The 22,629-nt window shown below is 44.2% G+C and overlaps 1 protein-coding gene and 1 long non-coding RNA gene across 11 annotated transcripts in view; one reads left to right on the forward strand and one right to left on the reverse strand.

Moving 5' to 3' along the window:
* MICAL2 (microtubule associated monooxygenase, calponin and LIM domain containing 2) overlaps positions 1–22,629 on the forward strand; it is a 367,727-nt gene that overhangs the window by 257,861 nt on the left and 87,237 nt on the right. The window lies entirely within an intron of this gene.
* LOC137538832 (uncharacterized) lies at positions 382–19,879 on the reverse strand. Its single transcript, XR_011024891.1, has 3 exons — positions 19,730–19,879; positions 5,091–5,282; positions 382–503 (listed from the first exon to the last, which is right to left on the reverse strand). It is a non-coding gene; the product is annotated as an uncharacterized lncRNA (long non-coding RNA).

The following is a 22,629-nucleotide window of genomic DNA, read 5'->3' on the forward strand; positions in this document are numbered from 1 at the left end:
CTGATCCCCCGGAAGAGCTACTGTAGCAATATTACCTGAAACAAATAACACTGGATAGTGTCTCCATTCCTGCTGGGATCTGTGGTTTGTAGCTGCATATTACACAGAGGGGCCAATCTGACCCCCTGACTGCAACCTTAAGTTCCTACATCGGCCACCTAGCTTCCAAACTGGACCACAAAGCATCGGAAGAAGCTGACCTGATCTGATGAATCACGTTTTCTTCAGCATACGAAATTCCCAGTTCTCGGTCTGATTGAGCTCCTTCGAGGTTGAATGGCTTGAACAGGGGTGCCAAAATGAAGAGAATGCACTACAACTGTTTAAAAAGGTAGGTATAGGTGGACTTACCTCCCCAAAAAGGACTCAGAAAGTCAAGAATCAGCACAAATAAAACTTTAATCGTATGCTTAAACAGGCAACATGTTTCGCAGGTATTCATCCTCTTCTTCAGGCAACGAAAGGAGCATTTTTTCTGAGCTCTCAGACAAAAATAGCACCTCCTGTGAGATGTTCATGAAAAACAAGTCAGATTCATGGAGGCCCCACCTTACAACTTACAGGTCTCAAAGAATTTGCTGTGTCAGATAACACACCTGCTGCGGTCTTCTTGGTTTCCATGCCTCAACGGGAGCGGTTTTGGTTACACAAAGTGGGCCTACACAGTATTAGGTAGTTCGTTTTAATGCTTGAAGTTATAAAGTCGTATAGAAATGGTGCAAACTGAACTCTGATATAGAGATAGCAAGTAGAGGGCGCACTTACAAATCTGCATACGTAATATGATGGTGAAAATATGGCAAAGCACAAAGGCAAACACTACTTGTTAAAAATAAAACAAAACAAAAAACCTTCATATCAATAGCTTAAGATAGAAAATGCTTGTCTTTACCCAATAAAATAAATGCACTGTAAGTAAAATTGGATATTTCTTCATGGTGTCTCAGCACGCTTTAATCCAATCAAAATGTATAAAAAGGATTAAAACCATAACAAGAAAAGAAACCAGACCAAAACAAATTGCTCCATCCGCTCTGTACTGCTATCTGTTCATTATGCTGTCACTCTTATCTGTGTGTGTGTGTGTGTGTGTGTGTGTGTGTGTGTGTGCTATCGTTTCTTGTGTGTCTTAATCTGTGTCTGCATTGCTGAACAATAGACACATTTGTGCAGCAGAGGCCCACGCGCCATTCTCTCCTATCCACGGTAGGTAATATATCCTGTGTATATTCTTTATGAAGTCAGACATTTATCACTTGGAACCGTGAACTGCTAATTATTTCATACTGGAGGGAAAAATTTGATTAAAAACACGACTGTTGGCTCCACCAGACAGGTGACGCTAGAAACTGCGGAGCAAGATGGATGGAGAGCTCAACAGGAAGTCTAGTTTTACAGGGAGGGGTTCTACCACATTACAGAGCAACACTGGAAAGTTTGATGCTTAGGAACAGCTGCATTAGTTCAGAATTGTAAAGTAGGTGTTGGTGTCCTTATGCTTAAAGCGGACCCAAACTCTTCCACGGCACACAATGAAAAGTCTTAATTCCACATATAGTTGCTGAAGAAATTCAGTTCTCTATGTTCTGTGTTTGTTTAAGCAGGTAAACTTGTCAAATTAGTTATTATCGGCAACTGTGAATAGACTGCAGGAGAGTTCTGTTGAGGCAGCACTCCATACAGTAAACACTGAGACTTAACCCTTTCACTGCTCTCTGCAGAAGTGAAACCAAGTAAAACTTATGTTTTTTAAGACTTCCATGAATTGTAATGATGATTTTTTTTCCCATAAAGGTTATCATGCTGTGGCTTCTTACTTGCCTTGGGCTTCCTCCAGTTCACTATAGTCTGACAGCTCCCTCAATGTCCTTCCGGTCCCTACGTTGTGCCGCTGTGAAGTCCGCGATCCAAATGCACATGCACTGTTCAGTGCTGCGCTCCTTCTCTGTTGTACTCCCATTATGGAGAGCGTTTATGAACTGTGCATCCGCAGAACATTCTCAGCCACAGGAGCGCAATCAGGTGGTGCACGCATCCAGGACTATGCATGTGTTGTAGTCCACAACAGTTAATTCACTGACTTTAGGGGGCTGACAGTGGCACATCGGAGGGGACCGGGAGAACTTTAAGGGACAATACAGACTACAGGGAGCTGAAAGAAGCCCCAGGTAAGTATAAATCCTTTTCTCCATTTGTCTCAGGTACACTTTAAAGAAGAACTGTAGTGAAAATAACATAGTGAATAAAATTGCTTATTTATTACAATATTAATTTATAGATTTATTTAGTCAGTGTTTGCCCATTGAAAAATATTTTCTCTAGGTAATTTACATTCTGATATTTATCACTGGTGGTGATATCTTTAGCTCTGCCAGGCGATCCGTACAGGATGTTCGTTACTGAGAGTTCTCTATACAGAGGGAGATATTGCTTGTTAGGTAGGTGGAAAAAAAGCCATTATTTCCTACTATGCAACGAGGTTCACAGACAGCAAACTGTCAAGACCTTGATCATGACATCACACTGTGGGAGGGGTTTCACCACAATATCAGCCATACAGACCTCCCGATGATCTATTTGAGAAAAGGAAAAGATTTCTCATGGGAAAAGGGGCACCAGCTACTGATTGGAATGAAGATCAATGCTTGGTTAACCACTTGAGGACCCACCCTTTACCCCCCCTTAAGGACCAGCGCTGTTTGTTTGGATCTGTGCTGGGTGGGCTCTGCAGCCCCCAGCACAGATCCGCGGCCACACAGAGCGATCAGATCGCCCCCCTTTTTTTCCCCCTATGGGGATGATGTGCAGGGGGGGTCTGATCGCTCCTACCTGCAGGCATATTGCGGGGGGGGGCACCTCAAAGCCCCCCTCCGCGGCGACATTCTCCCCCCTCCCTCTCCTACCTGCTCCCCCGGGAGATCTGGGCTGCACAGGACGCTATCCGTCCTGTGCAGCCAGTGACAGGACGTCCCCTGTCACATGGCGGCGATCCCCGGCCGCTGATTGGCCGGGGATCGCCGATCTGCCTTACGGCGCTGCTGCGCAGCAGCGCCGTACAAATGTAAACAAAGCGGATTATTTCCGCTTGTGTTTACATTTAGCCTGCGAGCCGCCATCGGCGGCCCGCAGGCTATTCACGGAGCCCCCCGCCGTGAATTGACAGGAAGCAGCCGCTCGCACGAGTGGCTGCTTCCTGATTAATCAGCCTGCAGCTGGCGACGCAGTACTGCGTCGCTGGTCCTGCAGCTGCCACTTTGCCGACGCACGGTATAAGCGTGCGGTCGGCAAGTGGTTAAAGTTCCTTTTAAAGAGGAGCTGTCAGCCATACTATCTCAGAAAAAAATACATATATAAGTAGATAAATTCTTGCTCTACTTACATAACACGTCATGTATTGCACTGTCCACATTTTGATTTAAGTGATTTTTCTACAGTAAAAAAAGCTAAAATCCTTCTTAGCATTTCCATTTTAAGTGTGGCTATTTTGAAGCCAATTCTGATGTAATTTCCTGCCTTAGTCTCCTCTGCCTGATTTGCCCACCCTTCACTATAGAAAGTGCATTGTCTCAGCATGAGAAATATTGGATGATCAGAGAGGAACAGAGGTGTGGGAGGGGAAAACAGGAGGGAAAGAGGCTTCAGCAAATCAGGCTGCATTAGTTACGTCTGAGGGGAAGGACAGAAGCAAAAAAGGACAACCCAGAATGCCCTTCAACTTCCTTTTTATGTACCAAATTTTGTGTGTAAAAAGTAAGAGTCAGGTAAACTGGGGAATGATCATTTATCAACAAGAAAAGTAACAGTGATTTTGACTTTTGGATTGCCTGGTTAGCATCTGTATTACTTGTTTAACAGAAGAATCGATCTTTGATTTTATGCCGACAGTTACACTTTAAAGCATACATGTCAATCTCCGGCCCGTGGGCCAAATATGGCCCTCAAAGCCCTCAAATTTGGCCCCCAAGTGGTTTCCCCACTTTGCATTATGTTTGGCCCACTCAAGACCACCAGGGAAGCTATATTGGAGGTAAAGCCCTAGAACACCAGGGAAGCCACATGTGAAGGGAGGAGCAAAGCGCTAGACACCAGGGAACTTTGTAGGGGAGGGAAGATCAATAGACACCAGGGAACTGCAAAGGGAAGGGAGGACCAATAGACACCAGGGGACTGTATAAGAGAGGGAGGAGGGCCACTGGACACCAGGGGACTGTATAGGGGAGGGAGGAGGGCCATTAGACACCAGGGAACTTTCTAAGTGAGGGAAGTGGCCATGAGGTTGGCCTGCGACTTGGCCCCAGTGTTTAACTTTTGGCCCACTTTGTATTTGAGTTTGACACCCCTGCTTTAAAGGCTTAGTTGTGGACATGCACAGGCCCAATGGGCACTCATTTGCTAGTATCACATGAATGTGTAAACATATGACTATTCCTAAGGGTTTTCTAAATATTATTAACTGAAAACAGTATAGCATTACTTCTAAACACGGCAAAGTCAGGAAGGTCACATTATTCCTCAACATTATACAAAGTCCTTTTTTCAACCCACATCGGCAGTAGTTTGTCACTATAGGGATCTGCGGCCCCTATTATAGTTCCGGCAGGTCAGCGAGGAGGGAATCCAATCTTGTAGCTGTGACGTGAGTGGTGGCCGCCGCACACAGGGCGAGTGTCTGAAATAAACATGTGACCTTTTCCGTTTTATAGCGCTGGAATTATAGCGGGTGACTTTATCTTCTCCATAAAATGGATCTGATGTTCCGTCCCCAATGACACAGCGATGGGGGGTCCAGAGCTGCCAAATACTGCTAAACCCGTCCAGCCTCAGATGCCTGAGAGGCAACATGGCAGAATAATTATAGGCACAGGTGTGTTTTATGGACTGTCAGGATATGTACATCAATCATATATCAAATGACAAGGTGTAAAAAAAAGTTGCATTTGCAACATTATTATTAATATAGCGTCAACATCTTCGGCAGCGCTGTGCAGATTATATGGTCTTATTATTTAAAGTGGACCTGAACTCAGAACTTCCTCTCTGCTCTAAAAGATACACAACAGCATAAATCACAACAGCATAAAAAAGGATACCCGAAGTGACATGGGGCATGATGAGATAGACATGCATATGCATGCATAGAGCAGCACGGTGGTTAGCGCTCTTGCCTTGCAGCGCTGGGTCACCGGTTTGAATCCCAGCCATGCCAACATCTGCAAGGAGTTTGCATGTTCTCCACGTGTCTGTGTGGGTTTCCTCCGGGCAATCCGGTTTCCTCTCACATCCTAAAAACATACAGATGAGTTAATTGGGTGCCTCCTAAATTGGCCCTAGACTACAATACATACACTACACAATATAGACATATGACTATGATAGGGACTAGATTGTGAGCTCCTTCAAGGGACAGTTAGTGAAAAGACTATATATACTCTGTACAGCACTGCAGAAGATGTTGGTGTTACAGTATATAAATACTAAATAACAATATGTGCAGTGCCTAGAACACAAATAACTAGACTGTGTTCCTTTTTTTCTTTCTCTGACTGAAAGAGTTAAATATCAGGTATGTAAGTGGCTGACTCAGTCCTGACTCAGACAGGAAGTGACTACAGTGTGACCCTCACTGATAAGAAATTCCCCTTTTTCTCTCTTTCTTGCTCTCAGAAGCCATTTTCTGCTAGGAAAGTGTTTTATAGTTGGAATTTCTTATCAGTGAGGGTCACACTGTGGTCACTTCCTGTCTGAGTTAGCCACTTCCATACCTGATATTTAACTCTTTCTGGCAGAGAAAGAAAAAGAGGAACACAGCATAGTTATTTGTGTGCTAGGCATTGTACATACACATGTCTATCTCATCATCTCACATGTCACTTCGGGTATCCTTTAAAGAAAAACATTTCTTTGTTACAACTGATACAAATCCCACAATAAAAACTGCAGTCATCAAATCGGCAGAGAGAATCATTGGCAGACACCTCCCTTCGCTTGACCTCCTCCACACCCCTCTCACCCTGGTCACTGCTTTTTTAGCCGGCTCCCTCTGGGCCGGAGGTTTCGGGCCATTGCCACCAAAACTTCGAGGCACAGGAACTCCTTTTTCCCCTCTGCTGTCAACCTCCTGAACTCCATCCGGGTCGTCCCACCCCCTCCACTGCTGTGAACTGAATGGCACCTTGCCCTTCCTTAGTTATTGACTTGTCCTCCTGCGTAAAATTGCACTCATCTTCAGCCCAGTACCGGAAGTAACTTTTATGTTTACAACTGCACTCTGTGCGATTCATTCTAACTTGCACTCATGCTATAACTAGTTATCAATCTGCAGTCCTGCCTGTTTATCAATTTGCACTCCTGTTTATGCCTATTGTTATTATTTATGCCTTCTGTTAGCTATACCTTTGAACCTTTTGCTGAGCAATTGTATGTGCCAAACCCAATTCCGAGCACGACCCAGTCGTGCCTGGCGATTAAAATATTTCTGATTCTGATTCTGCAGTGTTTCTACTTCCTGCTTTCATAGAAGAAGACATTGGGCTTGATTCACAAAGCGGTGCAAACTGATTAGCACAGGTTGTGCTAAACAGTTAGCACGTGAAGTGCCGTTCGCGGACTTTTGCTCGCGCAAAGTGCCAAGATCGCGCGAATCGCGGCACTTTGCGCGCACAAAAGTCCGCGAACGGCACTTCACGTGCTAACTGTTTAGCACACTCGTGCTAATCAGTTTGCACCGCTTTGTAAATCAAGCCCATAGTGTTAACATCCTTTGTTTTCCAGTTACCTCTCTGCCATGGCCATCAGCTTACTTAGCTAAGAGATCAAATTACAACTTGTGTTTAGTCACAGATAAGAGGGAATTAGACAGGCTAAACTCTCTAAATACAACAAACAGTGCATTTCTATAGGTTTTTCTTCTGTCCAGTGCAAAAGTTCAGGTCCACTTTTACTCTCGCTCAAAGGGGCTTACAATCTAATCCCTATCATAGTCATACTGTGTGTCTGTGTACTGTAGGTATCGTAGTCCAGGGCCAATTTATGTTTTATCCATAGTTAACTTAAAGTAGTGTTCTTTAAAATGAGCACAAGATTAATAGTGACTAAACTGGCCCATGACGGACCCAACTCTGCCCAAATTTGAGCAATCGTGATGAGACAATATAAACCGTGTATAGAGAATGACTTTTACAAGGACCAAATGTGCTTGGAAATGTGCATGGACCAAATGTGCATGTCAAAGAAGTGTGATCTTGTGACACCTGAAGTAGGACGTATAGGCTACATTTCCCAGAATCCCAGCATTACCTTAGACTTGTAGCCTCAGGAAGTAGCTTTTATAAAAGGAAATCTACATACTTCAGGGCTCTTGAGCCTGCATGGAGAGATGTACAGATGCAGAGAGCTACACAAAGGATTTTTCAATCTGAAAACTTACAGTGAAAACATAACACTTATAACTGACGCTTATTCAACACGATTGCTTTTAAAATTTGCCATGTATAATTATGTCTTGGAGGAAACTTGTAAGTTAAACAAATCTATAAAACCTGAGCACCTGGGTCCTCCTAAGTTAAAGGACAATTGATGTGCGAAGAATATGGAAACTGCCATATTTATTTCCTTGTAAACAATACCAGTTGCCTGGCAGCCTGGCTGGTCTATTTGGCTGCAGTAGTATGTGAATAACACCAGAAACAAGCATGCAGCTAATCTTGTCAGATCTGATAGTAATGTCAGAAACACCTGATCTGCTGCATGCTTGTTCAGGGTCTGTGGCTGAAAGTATTAGAGGCAGAGGATTAGCAGGGCTGCCAGGCAACTGGTATTGCTTAAATGTAAATAAATAGGATAGCCTCTGTATCCCTCTTGCTTCAGTTGTCCTATAAAGCCCTAGATGACTGTGGCCTGAGTTCTTGCTTGGTAACAGTAGAATGCCAGGTTCTCTTGTTGTCCACAGCATTATCTGCATGAGGTTTGTATTCTCCCCGAGTCCCCCGTGTTTGCGTATTTTCTTCCAGACGTTGACCAGACATTATATAATGCTTATTCAGCTTTCAGGGATAATAATATCATTTCCTCACTGTAGTCAGTAAAGCAGAGTGGACGATTTCAGCGTTATATAATATACCAGTAATTACACAACAAGAAAAGAAAAATGTGGTGCATGTAAAATAAATGTGCTAAAATGTTTAGTCTGCATCAAAGGTACCTGTTTGTGATTGGTTGGAATATGGAAATGTGCCTATTTAAACTCATTGATTTTAGTTTGTAGCGTGATGCACATACTGAACAGCTTGAAAAAGGTCTGCGGACCGAAACAGCAGGGCTGTCGCTGGCAGCATACATCATGCTATTTTATCAATAAAAGAGCATAAGAATACTGGACGGTGCTGACTCTATTGCTATAGATAGTCTGCATCAGGGGCGTTGCTAGAATCCTAAGAGATCCGGGGCACTTTTGGGCACTCCAGCCGAAAGATGGGTGTGGCCTTGCACTGGAATGTAGGTGTGGTCATGGGTGGAGCCATATTTACTTGAACTTAACAGCGGTCTTAGTAGGCCTGCCAAGGAAGTTGTTGGATGAAGCCCTCCTCTCCATTAATACAAAACAAAAATGCAGCATATCCTATATATATAGGGATATCTGGCTTCTGTGCTGTCTGGTCTGGCTTTCTGAAGAGTGAGCTGGCCTGCTGCCAGCCGCCCCCATAGCATTCCCTGACCTTCCAGTGGACCCCCTCCCATGCTCCTACGGGCCTCTCATTGAGGCACCACAACTCCCAGCATGCCCCATAGAATAACCACAGGTCCTTGCATGCCCCCATAAAGGCTTCACAGCATCTAGCATGGCATCACAGCGCCCAGTGTGCCTACATAGAAGCACCATAGCACCCAGCATACCCCCATTGCTGTGTGCTGTGGTGCCATGCTGGGTGTTATGGTGTCATGCTGGGTGCTATGGTGATAGGGCATGCTGAATGCTGTAATGCCATGCTGGGTACTGTGGTGCCTCTATGGGGCATGCTTGGTACTGCGTGATGCCATGCTGGATGCTGTGGTGCCTCTATGGGGCATGCTTGGTACTGCGTGATGCCATGCTGGGTGCTGTGGTGCCTCTATGGGGCATGCTTGGTACTGCGTGATGCCATGCTGGGTGCTGTGGTGGCTATACTCTGCCTGGGGGACAGCTGGAGCACCACAGAATAAATCCGGGGCACGTGCCACTGATCTTTGAGGCTAGCAACACCCCTGCTCTGCATGGTATAAAAATAAACGCCTGTTGCAGTGGATCACAGGCTGCCGACTCCCCGCCACAAACAGGCAACTTGTCTGCTTGCTTTCTACGTCCGCTCCATGACAACATAACCTCCACCCCCCCCCCCCTGAAAATTACAAGGTGCCCACAGGGGGCTGGGTCACATCGTGGGAGTAGCCAGGTCTGACTCTAATCCCTCCCACAGCCCCGCCTTTCTAGTTACTCACGTCTAATGTATTGGCTGACAGTATCTGGGGAGGCGTGGCTGCAGCAGATAACTCAGTTGGACCTGCCCCCTCAGTTTGTAGATCGTACCACGTGACCTGGTTGACTGGAGGGTGAAAAGGGGTGAGGATAGATAAAAGGGAGGAGTCTGTAGACTATCATGGAGCAGGGGGAACTGCCATCCATTGTAACAGGTAGTTTATATGTACAAAATATAAAAAAAATTAAACATTTTTGCACAGTTATATTTTACGCCCAATTTGTTTAAAGTGGACCTGAACTCAGAACTCCTCTCTGCTCTAAAAGATACACATCAGCATAATAACCTTTAAACAAAAAACATTTCTTTGTTACAGCTGATAGAAATCCTAACATAAATCTGCACAGTTTCTACTTCCTGATTCATGGAAGCAGACATATTGTTTACAGCCTGTGCTTTCAAATGGGTATATCTGCCATAGGCAGTCATGTGACACGGGAGGGGGATCAAATTACAACTAGTGATTAGACACAAATGAGGGGAAATTACACAGGCTAAACTCTTTAAATATATACAGGGTGCATTTCTGTTATGTTTTCCTTGTGTCCTGTGCAAGAGTTCAGGTCCACTTTACATGCACGTTGGAAGGAAAGAGCATTTGGCCCACTTCTGAACTGCATTCAGTTTGCACGCAAGAAGGAATCATTAGCTGCACAGTATGTGTATGTGCTCCCTGTGTCTGTGTGGGTTTCCCCCGGGCACTCTGGTTTCCTTCCACATCTCAAAAACATAGAGATACATACACTACACGATACATACATTGACATATGACTATGGTAGGGATTTGATTGTGCGCCTCTCTGAGGGACAGTTAGTGACAAGACAATATACTTTGTACAACGCTGCGGAAAATGTTGGAGCTATATAAACACTAAATAACAAGTTGCATGCAAGCTGTTACAGGAAACCAACATCCTCCAGTGGTAGACAGGTCATGTGTATGCTCGGTGTGTATTTTATCCCACAAGTGGGGCTTGCACTCTCTTGCAGGTAGGCACTAGTCTGTTTTTAAGTAGCGCTGCTCATTTCCTTGCTATGTACTAATTTCATTCGTTTTTGGACAGCTGCTCCCACTTAGCAGCCTTGCTTTTGGTGTATATGCAGAGCTTCTGTTTGGGTTCAAGGTGCGTTTGCAGTTTCTGGGGGGGCTCAGCGCACCTCTGATTGGAGGCCATTCGGAGGCGGCCTGGAGATGCGCTGATCCACTTTTGCGCACTAAATAATAATTGGCACTTCATTGACCAAATCGCCAAGTTTTAGTCTAGTTTCGCAGATTCCATTTAGTTGGAAAACACAATGCATATTCAATACATCTTTTACTCGAGCACAATGAAATGCCCTTTTGAAAGAATGCAGGCCCTCTAATGGGGTTTTTACATTCAGCCCCCCCCCCCCCCCCTAATATACACATTAATACATTTACATACCTCCTGAGAGAATCTCTGCTTTATGTTCTTAAAGGTGAAATAGGAAAAATAAACAGCATTAAAAATGCAATAAAAATGTGCCTAATACCTTTGAAAAAATGCGTACGCCTCCTTAATTGGCTGAACTGTTTACATAACATTCTTCCCCTATGGAGAGTGAAATATAAACACATATAGTTTGTTCTATAGTCCTAGTTTGATAATGCAGGAGTTGGAAGAGACAATAGCTTGAGATAAAGCGAAGAGACAGAAGTCACAGAAAGACTGTATTTAGAAAAAGGAGTATGCAAGTTATTTTCCTTTGCTGAGATGGGTACATTGACAAACTGCTGTGACACTAGGGGTTGTTTCGCTGTACTTCACCGGAGATTATAAGTCATACGGCAACCAAGCACTTCATTTTTTTATATATTTGTCATTTGGCAGCACAACTGCAATTCTCACTTACGGTAAACCTGAGAGAAAGGGAGCAAGATGTTTACTTACCTGTGGCTTCTTACAGCCCCCTGCAGTCCGTCAGCTTCCTTGGGGGACTTCTGGCCCCCTCTGTTGTGCCTCTGTGAAGTCTGCGATCCAGCGGGGTTGCGGGCTACTGCGCATGTGATGTTCCAGGCCAGGTGCTTCCTCCATCACGCTCCTGGGGCGTTATGCGCAAATGTAGTTTCTAGTCTTAAAGAGAAGCCGAGGTGGCATATTGTAATCCTAATAGGACCCAGAGGCATGTCATGTGCACAACGACATGCCTCTGGGTCATTCTATGCCGCTGCCAGCCCCCCCCCCCCCCCCCCCCCCCGTGCTCTGCTGTCTCCCCTTAAAAGATCGCCAGGCTTGTGACAATCTGCTTGTTGCTAGCCTGCTTCATTTATGTGAGGCTGTCAATTAGCCTCCTCCTCACCACCGCCTCCATGACAGGCTCCCCCTGCCACTCTCCGCCTCTGTTAGCTTCCTCCAATAGGAAGCCAAGCCATGACCCAGAAAGTACTCCTGGGTCCTATTAGGATTACAGTATGCCACATTGGGTTCTCTTTAATGAACTACACACGTGCAGAATGCTACCGGATGTGGGAGTGTGGTCAGGGAGAAGCGCCACCACTTAGCCGAGCCCCATTGACTGAGCCGAGCCACAGTCACTGAGCCGAGTCAAGGTCATAGAGCCAAGTTACGGTCACAGAGCTGAGTCACGGTCACAGAGCTGAGTCACGGTCACAGAGCCGAGTCACGGTCACAGAGTCGGGTCACTGAGCCGAGCCACAGTCACTGAGCTGAGCCACGGTCACTGAGCCGAGCCACAGACTAACGGTGTCGAAAGCAGAGGGGACCGGCAAGACATTGAGGGAGCTGATATACTGCAGGGGGCTGGAAGAAGCCCTTGGTAAATAAAATACTTTTGTTCCCTTCATCTCCAGAACACTATCTGAAGCCAAAAATTAAACTCAGCGGGAAGGCTCTGCATACTATAAAGAACCTGTCTACTGTACATGCATGAGTCCAGACTTACCCGTGGCAGTACTAATACGTCTTTTGAAGTTCTCTGGGCTTCAAGTACTTCCAAAGGTTGCACAAGGTTTGATAAAGACCTAGAAGAACTAGTAGCTTCCACTGGGGATGTTGCGGGAATGACGGGACAGAGAGAGGACCTGGAAGGCTCGCCAGGCTAGTGACAATCTGCTTGTCGCTAGCCTGCTTTATTTATGTGAGGCTGTCAGTTAGCCTCCTCCTTCCCACCGCCTCCATGACAGGCTCCCCCCGCCACTCTCTGCCTCTGTTGGCTTCCTCCAATAGGAAGCCAAGCCACGACCCAGGAAGTACTCCTGGGTCTTTTTAGGATTACAATATGCCACATCGGGTTCTCATTAATGAACTACACATGCGCAGAATGCTACCGGATATGGGAGTGTGGTCAGGGAAAAGTGCCATCACTTAGCCGAGCCACAATCACTGAGCCGAGTCACGGTCACAGAGCCAAGTCACGGTCACAGAGCTGAGCCGAGTCACGGTCACAGAGCCAGGTCACGGTCACAGACCCGAGCCACAGTCACTGAGCCGAGTCACGGTCACAGAGCCAAGCCACGGTAACTTAGCCGAGTCACGGTCACAGAGCCAAGCCACAGTCACGGAGCCGAGTCACGGTCACAGAGCCACGTCACGGTCACAGAGCTGGGACACTGAGCCGAGCCACGGTCACTGAGTCGAGCCACGGTCACTGAGCCAAACCACAGTCACTGAGCCACGGTCACTGAGCCGAACCACAGACTAAGAGGGGACCAGCAAGACATTGAGGGAGCTGACATACTGCAGGGGGCTGGAAGAAGCCCTTGATAGATAAATTACTTTTGTTCCCTTCATCTCCGGAAAACTATCTGAAACCAAAAATTAAACTTAGTGGGAAGTCTCTCCATACTATAGAGAACCTCCCTACTGTACATGCATGAGTCCAGACTTACTCCGTGGCAGTACTAATACGTCTTTTGAAGTTCTCTGGGCTTCAAGTACTTCCAAAGGTTGCACAAGGTTTGATGAAGACCTAGAAGAATGAGTAGCTTCCACTGGGGATGTTGCGGGAATGACGGGACAGAGAGAAGACCTGGAAGGCTCTATGGTACCCAGAGCCTTCCCTCTTCACAAGTAAACTTAAATTCATTTTTTACTTCAGATGTTTCAGTAATTACCTTAATTTCATTTACATTTTTTTTTAAATAAAACACATACATATACCATTAAGTTTAACCCCTTACCTCCCCTACTCTTCCATAGTTACACAAATAAAACATTTGCATATACTGTAAAAAAAAAAAAAAAATACGTAAATAGTTACTTTAGGGTATGAGCTTTTTTAATATGTATGTCATGAGGGTAAATTACTGTTTTGTTTTGTTTTTGTTTTTTTGTAAATATGGGCTTGTAATTAGTGATGGAAGCAAAACGAAAAAAGTACACCTTTATTTCCAAATAAAATACTGTCGCCATACATTGTATAAGGAAATATTTTAAAAGTTGTGATGACCCGGACACATGGGCAAATAAAATGTGTAGGTTTTATCCAAAGTAGAACGTTTTTTTTTTTAACTATAATGGCCAGAAAGTGAGAAGTAATTATTTTTTTCCAATTTTTTATTATTATTCCCATGAAAATGCATTTAGAATAAAATAATTCTTAGAAAAATGTACCGCCCAAAGAAAACCTATTTGTGGTGAAAAAAACAAGATATAGATCATTTTGTTGTGATAAGCAGTGATAAGGTTGTTGGCGAATGAAAAGAAGGCGTGCTGAAAGGTGAAAATTGCTCTGGTCCTTAAAGGGGTAAAAAACCTTAGTGAATAACCAGTTAAAGGCAAAAATATAAAAAAAAATAAAAAACATATACTATTTCTCCAATTTACCCCCTATTGTAATGATGGGTGTCAACAACCAGAGAGAGAATCTGATTCTTGGCGATCTGCAGTATCCCCAAGAATACAGATATACCTGATTATTGAGGATCTGCAGAATCGCCAATAATCAAATATGTCTAACCTCTAGACACCTGAATGTGTAAGTGTTTTGGTGCAACAGTAACCTTTGCACCACCGGGGTGGCAGGTGGTCCAATAAGTAGAGAAGACTCTACTGCAGTCAAGGACACCTGGAAAGGGAGTCCCTGACTGATAAGGAGCAGTGTCCCCTCTGAAGAGCAGGGGACCCCTGCGGAAAGGCTGGACACCCTGCGGAGGGTGACAGCCAGAAGGACAGACAGGCCGGGTCGGCAACAGAGTATCAGATATGCAAAGTACCAAATCAGAGATCAGAAGAATAGTCAGGAAATCTACAGGTCATAACAGATATCAGAACAAGGCCTAGTCTGAGGTGTGAGGTCCGTGATCTCAACACCCTGGAACTATGCTAGAGAATAACACAGATGATATACAGTATTCCTAGTCTAGAGTGTGAGGGCCGTGATCTCAACACCCTGGAACTATGCTAAAGAATAACACAGATGGTATACAGTATTCCTAGTCTGGGGTGTGAGGGCCGTGATCTCAACACCCTGGAACTATGCTAGAGAATAACACAGATGGTATACATTATTCCTAGTCTGGGGTGTGAGGGCCGTGATCTCAACACCCTGGGACTATGCTAGAGAATAACACAGATGATATACAGTAACTGGCTAAGTGTGGATTCCCAGGTCCTCCTGGTTCCACCACACTGAAGGATCTGACTAAGGTCTGAGTGCTAACACGTAAGCATTCGCAACGCCAGACAACCAGCAACTGAACAGCAAGAGATATATATAGTAAAGCACCCCACAGCGCCGCCCAGCTCCCATCAACCAATCAATGGCCGAGCAGGAATCAGCTGACCGCCCTGATCAGCTGATCTTCCTCCTATTGGTATAAAGAGCCTGTCTAGCGGCGCGCACGTGTAGCTCTCCATCTGTGTGCACTACTAGGTCCAGCTAACCCAGACACATGTTGTTGCGAGGAACCCGCCGCACTGAACGCGGAATCCGCCGCTTTGCCGTCAGTACATGCGGCGGCCCCCACGCCACTCTGCCTATGGGCATCACCAGCTCCAGACAAACCAGACGCCTGCTGACGCGGGCAAACCGCCGCATCAGACGCGGAATCAGCCGCCTTGCTGCCAGAACATGCGGCGGCTTTTCCGCTGTTTATCACACCTATACTTTTAAAATAAATAATGCTACTAGAGATAAAACTCACACATTTTATTTGCCCATTTGTCCCAGCCAGCACAACATTTTTATTATGTTCCTAGTACAATGTATGGTGACAATATAGTATTTGAAAATAAAGGTATATTTTCTCTGCCTTGTGTTTTTTTGTGCCCTATCACTATTTACAAGCCCTTATTTGCTAAAATAACAGTAATATACCCTCATGAGTGACATACATAGTAAATAGTCCCTATTTATGTTTTTGTTGTTTTCTTTTAAGCCCGGTACACACTCTCAGGATTTGTTCACATCTACAATCGCGATCAGGTGGGCGCTGTGGGTTTTTTTTGTTTTTTTTTAACTCTTTTCTAAGTGCTTTTGCTGAGTGCTTTTTTCACGCAAGTCAGGAAGTGAACTCTTTGACCCGGAAATTAATCAATACAATGTATTTATTCATCAAGTGCTGGGGAAATCACTATACCGTACAAAGCTCTTTTTCAAGCGCTTTGCGATTTCCCTATACCTTCCATTGAGCCAAAACACTAAGAAAATGGTACAGGCAGCACTTTGCTGAGTCAAGATATAGGGTCAATTCATAAATTCAATCATGCTTTTAATTATATAACAACAACCAATTATTATATTATAATAAATATTACGTTTTTAATACAACATATACACAGGTGAAACTTGAACATTTAGACTATCATGCAAAAGTCCATTTATTTCAGTAATCCTACTTCAAAGGATTCGTATTTCATATATTAGTTTCACCTTTTAAGGTGTTTTGGATTAATTAGCTGATTGGAGTCTAAGGGTACGTACAGACATACGATAACGATCGTTCGTTCTGAACGACGAACGATGTTAAAGGAGGTATCGGCCGATGATCGTTTGAAGAAAGGCTACTTTGAACATCGTTCGTGTACGAACGATCTTGGAACGAGCGTTGCGTGCGCAACATAATGTATAAACTGATTTCAAACACAAGTGTCAAAAAGAACTGTTTGAGCATGTGCAAAGCTTTGAGAACGAACGATCAACGACCGATCGTTGTACAGACATTACTTTTTGAACGATGGTCGTTGGAAAAGATCTGGCAGAATGGATCGTTCTTTACCAACGACATATCTCGTTGGTCGGTCGTTTTAATGATCGTTAGTGCACTTTTTACGAACGATCGTCGGGCAATGCCGTCGGTAACGATCGTTTTAAACGACTATAGTCGCATGTCTGTACGCACCCTAAGGCTGCTTTCACAGTGGGACGTTACAGGCGCACGTTAGAGCAGCCTGTAACGCAGCCCAACTTACAGTAATGAAAAATCAATGGGCTGTTCACAGTGCCCACGTTGCGTTACATTGTAACGCTGCACGTTAAGTGAAATTACTGCATGCTGTACTTTATACACGTTATTAGCCGCGTTAGACCATGCACGAGGAGGAGGGGAGAGGCCGCTAGTGATCCCAGCCACATGGCTAATTAATATTCACTGCACTGCAGTGTTTTCTTCCTGGAGCGGCCGCTAATTGGCTGCCGGGACCACGTGATGCGGAGTGTTCCGCTCACGTGGTCTCCACCGGCGCATGCGTCAAAAAGTACGCATTACGGACGCATCAAGAGCCGCTCAACGCGGCTCTATGTAGCGTCCTCTAATACCACCACCATGCGTTGCGTTAGGGGCACATTATGTGACCTTAACGTCGCATCTAATGCAACGTCTTAGTGGGAAAGAGGCCTAATACTTTGAGCCTAGAACATTTTCACACTATTCTAATGCTCTGAGATTTTGATTTTGGGGTTATCATAAGCTGTAAGCCATAATCATCAAAATTATAACAAATAAAGGCTTGAAATATCTCGATTTGCATGTGAAGAGTTCATTTCATATAGAAGTTTCACCTTTTAAATTGAAATACTGAAATAAATGGACTTTTACGTGATATTCAAATTTTTCGAGTTTAACATATATATTTATAGAGCAAGAGAGAGCTCTGCTGGAAAAATTACAGCATTTCTCCACATTGTAATTTCCCTTTTTCATAAAACTGATCGAAAACCTGAGCAATTCCAAAAAATGTTCTTCTTTTTTTGTGGTAGATAAAAAAACAATTTGAGATTGTGTATGCCTCATCAGAAATAAAAATTGAAATTAAAAGGTGTCCATTAATGGTACAATTTTTAGTGAATGATCATTTTTTAGATAATTCTGACCATATTGCATAAAACAGAGAAGCTAGTGGACTCAATCGATCCTGAACGATCGCATTATTGATAGTTTCCTTAAAGGGAAGGTCCAAGCAAAATAAAAAAATGAGTTTCACTTACCTGGGGCTTCTGCATCCATCTGAAAATGGCGCCTGTGAATAATGGCGCACAGTGTTGCCGCTAATCCGTTTGCCGCTTATCGCTATTTAACGTTAAAGCCTTATTGTTATTTAGCGTTAACACACAGAACCCTCTCTGTACCTATCCCTAACCCCTAAACCCCCCCCCCCGATGGTGCCTTAAGGTCCGTACACACGCCGGACTGGAGGCAACGACGGGTCCGTCGTCACCTCCCGCTGGGTGGGCGTTCCAACGACAGTCCGGCGTGTGTACGCACTGTCGGCGGACTGATACGGCTGCTTCTGAGCGATCCGCCCGGCAAATCGCTCAGAAACAGCCGTATCAGTCTGCCGACAGTGCGTACACACGCCGGACTGTCGTTGGAACGCCCACCCAGCGGGAGGTGACGACGGACCCGTCGTTGCCTCCAGTCCGGCGTGTGTATGGACCTTAACCCTAACCACCCCCCTGGTGGTGCCTAACCCTAACCACCCCCCTGGTGGTGCCTAACCCTAACCACCCCCTGGTGGTGTATATTGTACTGTAACTATACCTAACCCTACTCTCACACAGAACCCTCCCTGTACCTAACCCTAACCACCCCCTTGGTGGTGCCTAACCCTAAGACCCCCCCTGGTGGTGCCTAACCCTAACCTTGACAGTGTTACATTAAATCCATTCACCGTTTTGCAGTTAAATAACGTCTGCAGTTTGGCTTATGTAGGGCGCTATTGATAAATAACGTTAGTGTGTGCCACTATTGATAAATAATGTTAGTGTGTGCCACTATTGATAAATAGCATTAGTGTGTGCCACTATTGATAAATAACGTTAGTGTGTGCCGTTTTTCTTCTTTTTTCCCTGTGCGCCATTATTATGCAGTACTAACGATAAATAGCGATAAGCGTATCTTTTTAATGCGGCGCCATTTTTATGCATAGGTGCTGTGCGCCATTATTCACTGATCCCGGGGCTTCTACCAGCCCCATGCAGCCATCCTGTGCCCTCGTAGTCACTCACTGCTGCTCCAGTCCCCCGCTGGCAGCTTGCCGACCTGGGAAGTCGGCGGGTCGCATTGCGTACATTTTTACGCATTCCCACTAGTGCAGGAACATTAACACATACATTTTTACGCGTTAGTGGGGCCATGCGTAAATTTTTATGCATTGAACCACTAACGCAGGTAAATGTATGTGTTAATGTTCCTGCACTAGCGGGAATGCGTAAAAATGTATGCAATGTGACCCGCCGACCTCCCAGGTCGGCAAGCTGCCAGCGGGGGACTGGAGCAGCAGTGAGTGACTACGAGGGCACAGGATGGCTGCATGGGGCTGGTAGAAGCCCCAGGTAAGTGAAACTCATTTTTTTATTTTGCTTGGATCTTCCCTTTAAAGAAATGGTCGTTGCACATGGCGTATTTTTCATGGATACGATCATAACTGGTTTAGATCTGATCGCAAGCTATATTCTTTTGTGGTGGGGACCAAATAAATACAATCTTTTCTTTCAATCTGAATAATCTTATTGAAAATGTGATCGCTAAAAATTGTACCATTAATGGTCATGTTTACTTTGATCTAACCAAAATATCTAGCAATAAAAATGAACCCCTGTGTGGCCACCTTGAATAACAGATGCCCGGAGCTGATGACAGATACAGAAATATGTCCAGCTGAACTCTGTCTGAACTCTATATGTGTACTTATGCTAATATTCCCCAGCACTTCTATAAATGTATAGCAAAGCACAACCCTCTGATAAACACATAATAGCAGGTTATCATTTTGCAGCGTGAGCGTTATGTTTACCTGGCATTTTCCGCTTGGTAGAGCCCAAAAAGCCATCCATTGGCACGTTGGCAGACATCTCGAAACCGCGTTGTGAGAAGACCAACCTGGTTACGGCGGGCGCAGAGAATAATAGGAACCAGAGGAACCTGTTCTGTCTCCTGATACTAGCCAATTCCGCTGTTTATCTTACTGCCTACTCAGAGGAGAAACAGAGAAAATAAACATACACACCTGTGCATGACCACTGATGGGAAAACAATATGCTTGCTCATGGGTATAGCTATATACAGGACAGATATTGTTTTCTATGAATAACTGGCGGTGTATATATAATTATTACACCAGGCAACAATGTTTTTCTAAATCTGGGCAGCACTCAGTGGCAATACTTGGTCTTTGTCAGCTTAAAACCTCTATGATGAGCTGATATCAAATACATCACTTCTAGTGGGAAGTTCAGACCACTTCCTGGACTGCAGACTCTCATTGCTTAGGCTGCAATATCTTCAGGGAGATTCAGTCTGTGCTCCGCCCTCTTGTAGTGTGAGCAGTACCAAGACAACAACAGCACCACCCATACAGCCTGAAAATTGACCCTTCAGTACTTCGAGGTTCTGGCCATGTGATCAAACTTTCAGAACAAGATTTTTAGCTGCAGAAGATTCTTTATACGCACAATAAAGTTAACTTTTCAGTACTCTTATTACTAAAGCATGGTACACACCTTCAGTTTTGATTGCCAATCTGCCAATCACTGACCAATTTTAACACCTCCACCATCTAGTTTGAGGGCCAGCAGATTTTGAATACTATGAATCGATTGTGTAGGGAAACTCTCATACTACATAGAGGTGGTAAAACTGGTCAGTGATTGGCCTATCAAAATTGAAGGTGTGTACCAGGCTTAAGCCATTAGAAAGTATATTTTGGTCCGTGCCTGAAGATGGGCCTAATCATGTTTTGGTACTTTCATATCACTAGCTGTCCATCAGATGAACTCCTAATCTAAAGCTACATACACACATTCAATAACCATCGGGCGAAATGGCTGATGATGACTATTTCAGCCAACGATTGCTCTCTGTGTACAGGGGCTACCGACCTATCCTGTTGGGGCATTAGGGTCGTTAAGGATCCAGCATGACCCCCAAAAGGCAAGTAGGACCGATTGCGAAGTTATTTCTGTTTGTAATGGAGTCACACGATTTGATGACATAGTGAGTGGTTTATACTGTGGAACCACAAATTTAAATGATTTACTCTTGTCATATTGGGTTGAGTGTACAGATGATCAACAAGTGGGAAATGTTCAATGTTGAAAATAACATGAGTCCGTCAAACTGAGCAGCAGTACTGAATTGATTGGCTCAGTTTCAGGATTCCATGTTATTTTCATCAAACTTGGAAAATTTGCCTCTCATTGATCATCACTGGTCAGTAGTGATTAGGTCATGTCTAGGAGAACTCATGGAGAAGCATGTGATTTGTGTAAAAACAAGGAACACCAAGAGCCCCAATAGTGTAATCTGTACTGGTAAATGGTTACTAGATAGAGTAAATATTAATACTCACAAACCAGGGTTACCATTAGGCAACCACTGTAAAGGCATGTGGGGAGATTTTCCTGACCCCACTCAGGAATCAGAAGTCGCTCTCTGTCGATGAGAAAAAAGGGGGTTCAACCCTCCACCCAGGGTGGACTCAATATTATGCAGGAGAACAGAGGCGCCAAAAGGATAAAAGGAAGCTAAATGAGCTTAACAACCAAATTCTTGGTAAATAGAGGAGGTAGTGGTGGACTTACCTCCTCCAAGTAGACACACAACGACTGTAGTAAAGACAGTCAATATATTTTATTTATGAACTCCAAATATGCAACGCCTTTCGCAGGTTTGATCCCGCTTCATAAGGCAATAACAACGGAGCAATAGCATATGTGGTCAGTAGAAGAGCCAGGCACCTCTGGCACAGAGGTTTTTAAGCTCATTTAGCTTCCTTTATCCTTTTGGCGCCTCTGTTCTCCTGCATGTGATTTGTGTGATCACCTGATAGATGCAAAGCTCTGATTTGCTGTGATCACATCCTGCTTTAGCACATGATCATGACTAGCAAATCGGAGACTTATCTATCACCTGACCAAACTGATCACATGCTTCTCCATGACTTCTCCTAGACATGGCCATCACTACGGTGGTCAATAAGATGATGCAAAATGTTGCCTATTTTCTATGCATTTATGCAGCTTGAAAATGGACCAGTCAAATGAAGCTGAGGATTCAATTGGTCCATTTTCAAGATGCATAATTTTGCTTTAACGATGTGTATAATTCAACATAAATTTGGAATTATTTACATCTTATTGACCATCGCTAGTGATCCAGTTCCAGACCATATGTTCATAGCAGCTGTTGGTCCATTTCCTAGCTGCATATATTTGAATAAAATTAGCTTAAAATTTTACATTAACTCCAAATTATTCACGTTATTGGCCATTTCTTACGCTATTTTTGTTCTGATTTTCAACACTGGTTCATGTATATGTATATATATACTGTATATATATATATATATATATATATATATATATATATATATATATATATATATATTCAGACCAATATATGTACTTGGTCCAATTTCAATCTACATACAGATTCCAACTGCAAAAATATTTCATTTCCTTGATCATCTTTATGCAGAATCACAGTAATGTGGAATAGGGCTTTTAGTTATGCGCAAGGGTGGCAACAGGGACATCTTGTGTCCACAACTACTAAGTGCAGCTTGCAGCAATTCACACTGACCTAAAAAAATAGCAAAACATTGTGCCCCTTGAAGCTTTCACCTGCCAATTAAGCAAGAAGCTGGGGAATGAACTCCCAGCCAGAATGATAGATTAACCATTTCAGCCCTCAGTG

Source organism: Hyperolius riggenbachi, chromosome 11, assembly GCF_040937935.1.
Source record: "Hyperolius riggenbachi isolate aHypRig1 chromosome 11, aHypRig1.pri, whole genome shotgun sequence".
Taxonomy (NCBI): Eukaryota; Metazoa; Chordata; class Amphibia; order Anura; family Hyperoliidae; genus Hyperolius; species Hyperolius riggenbachi.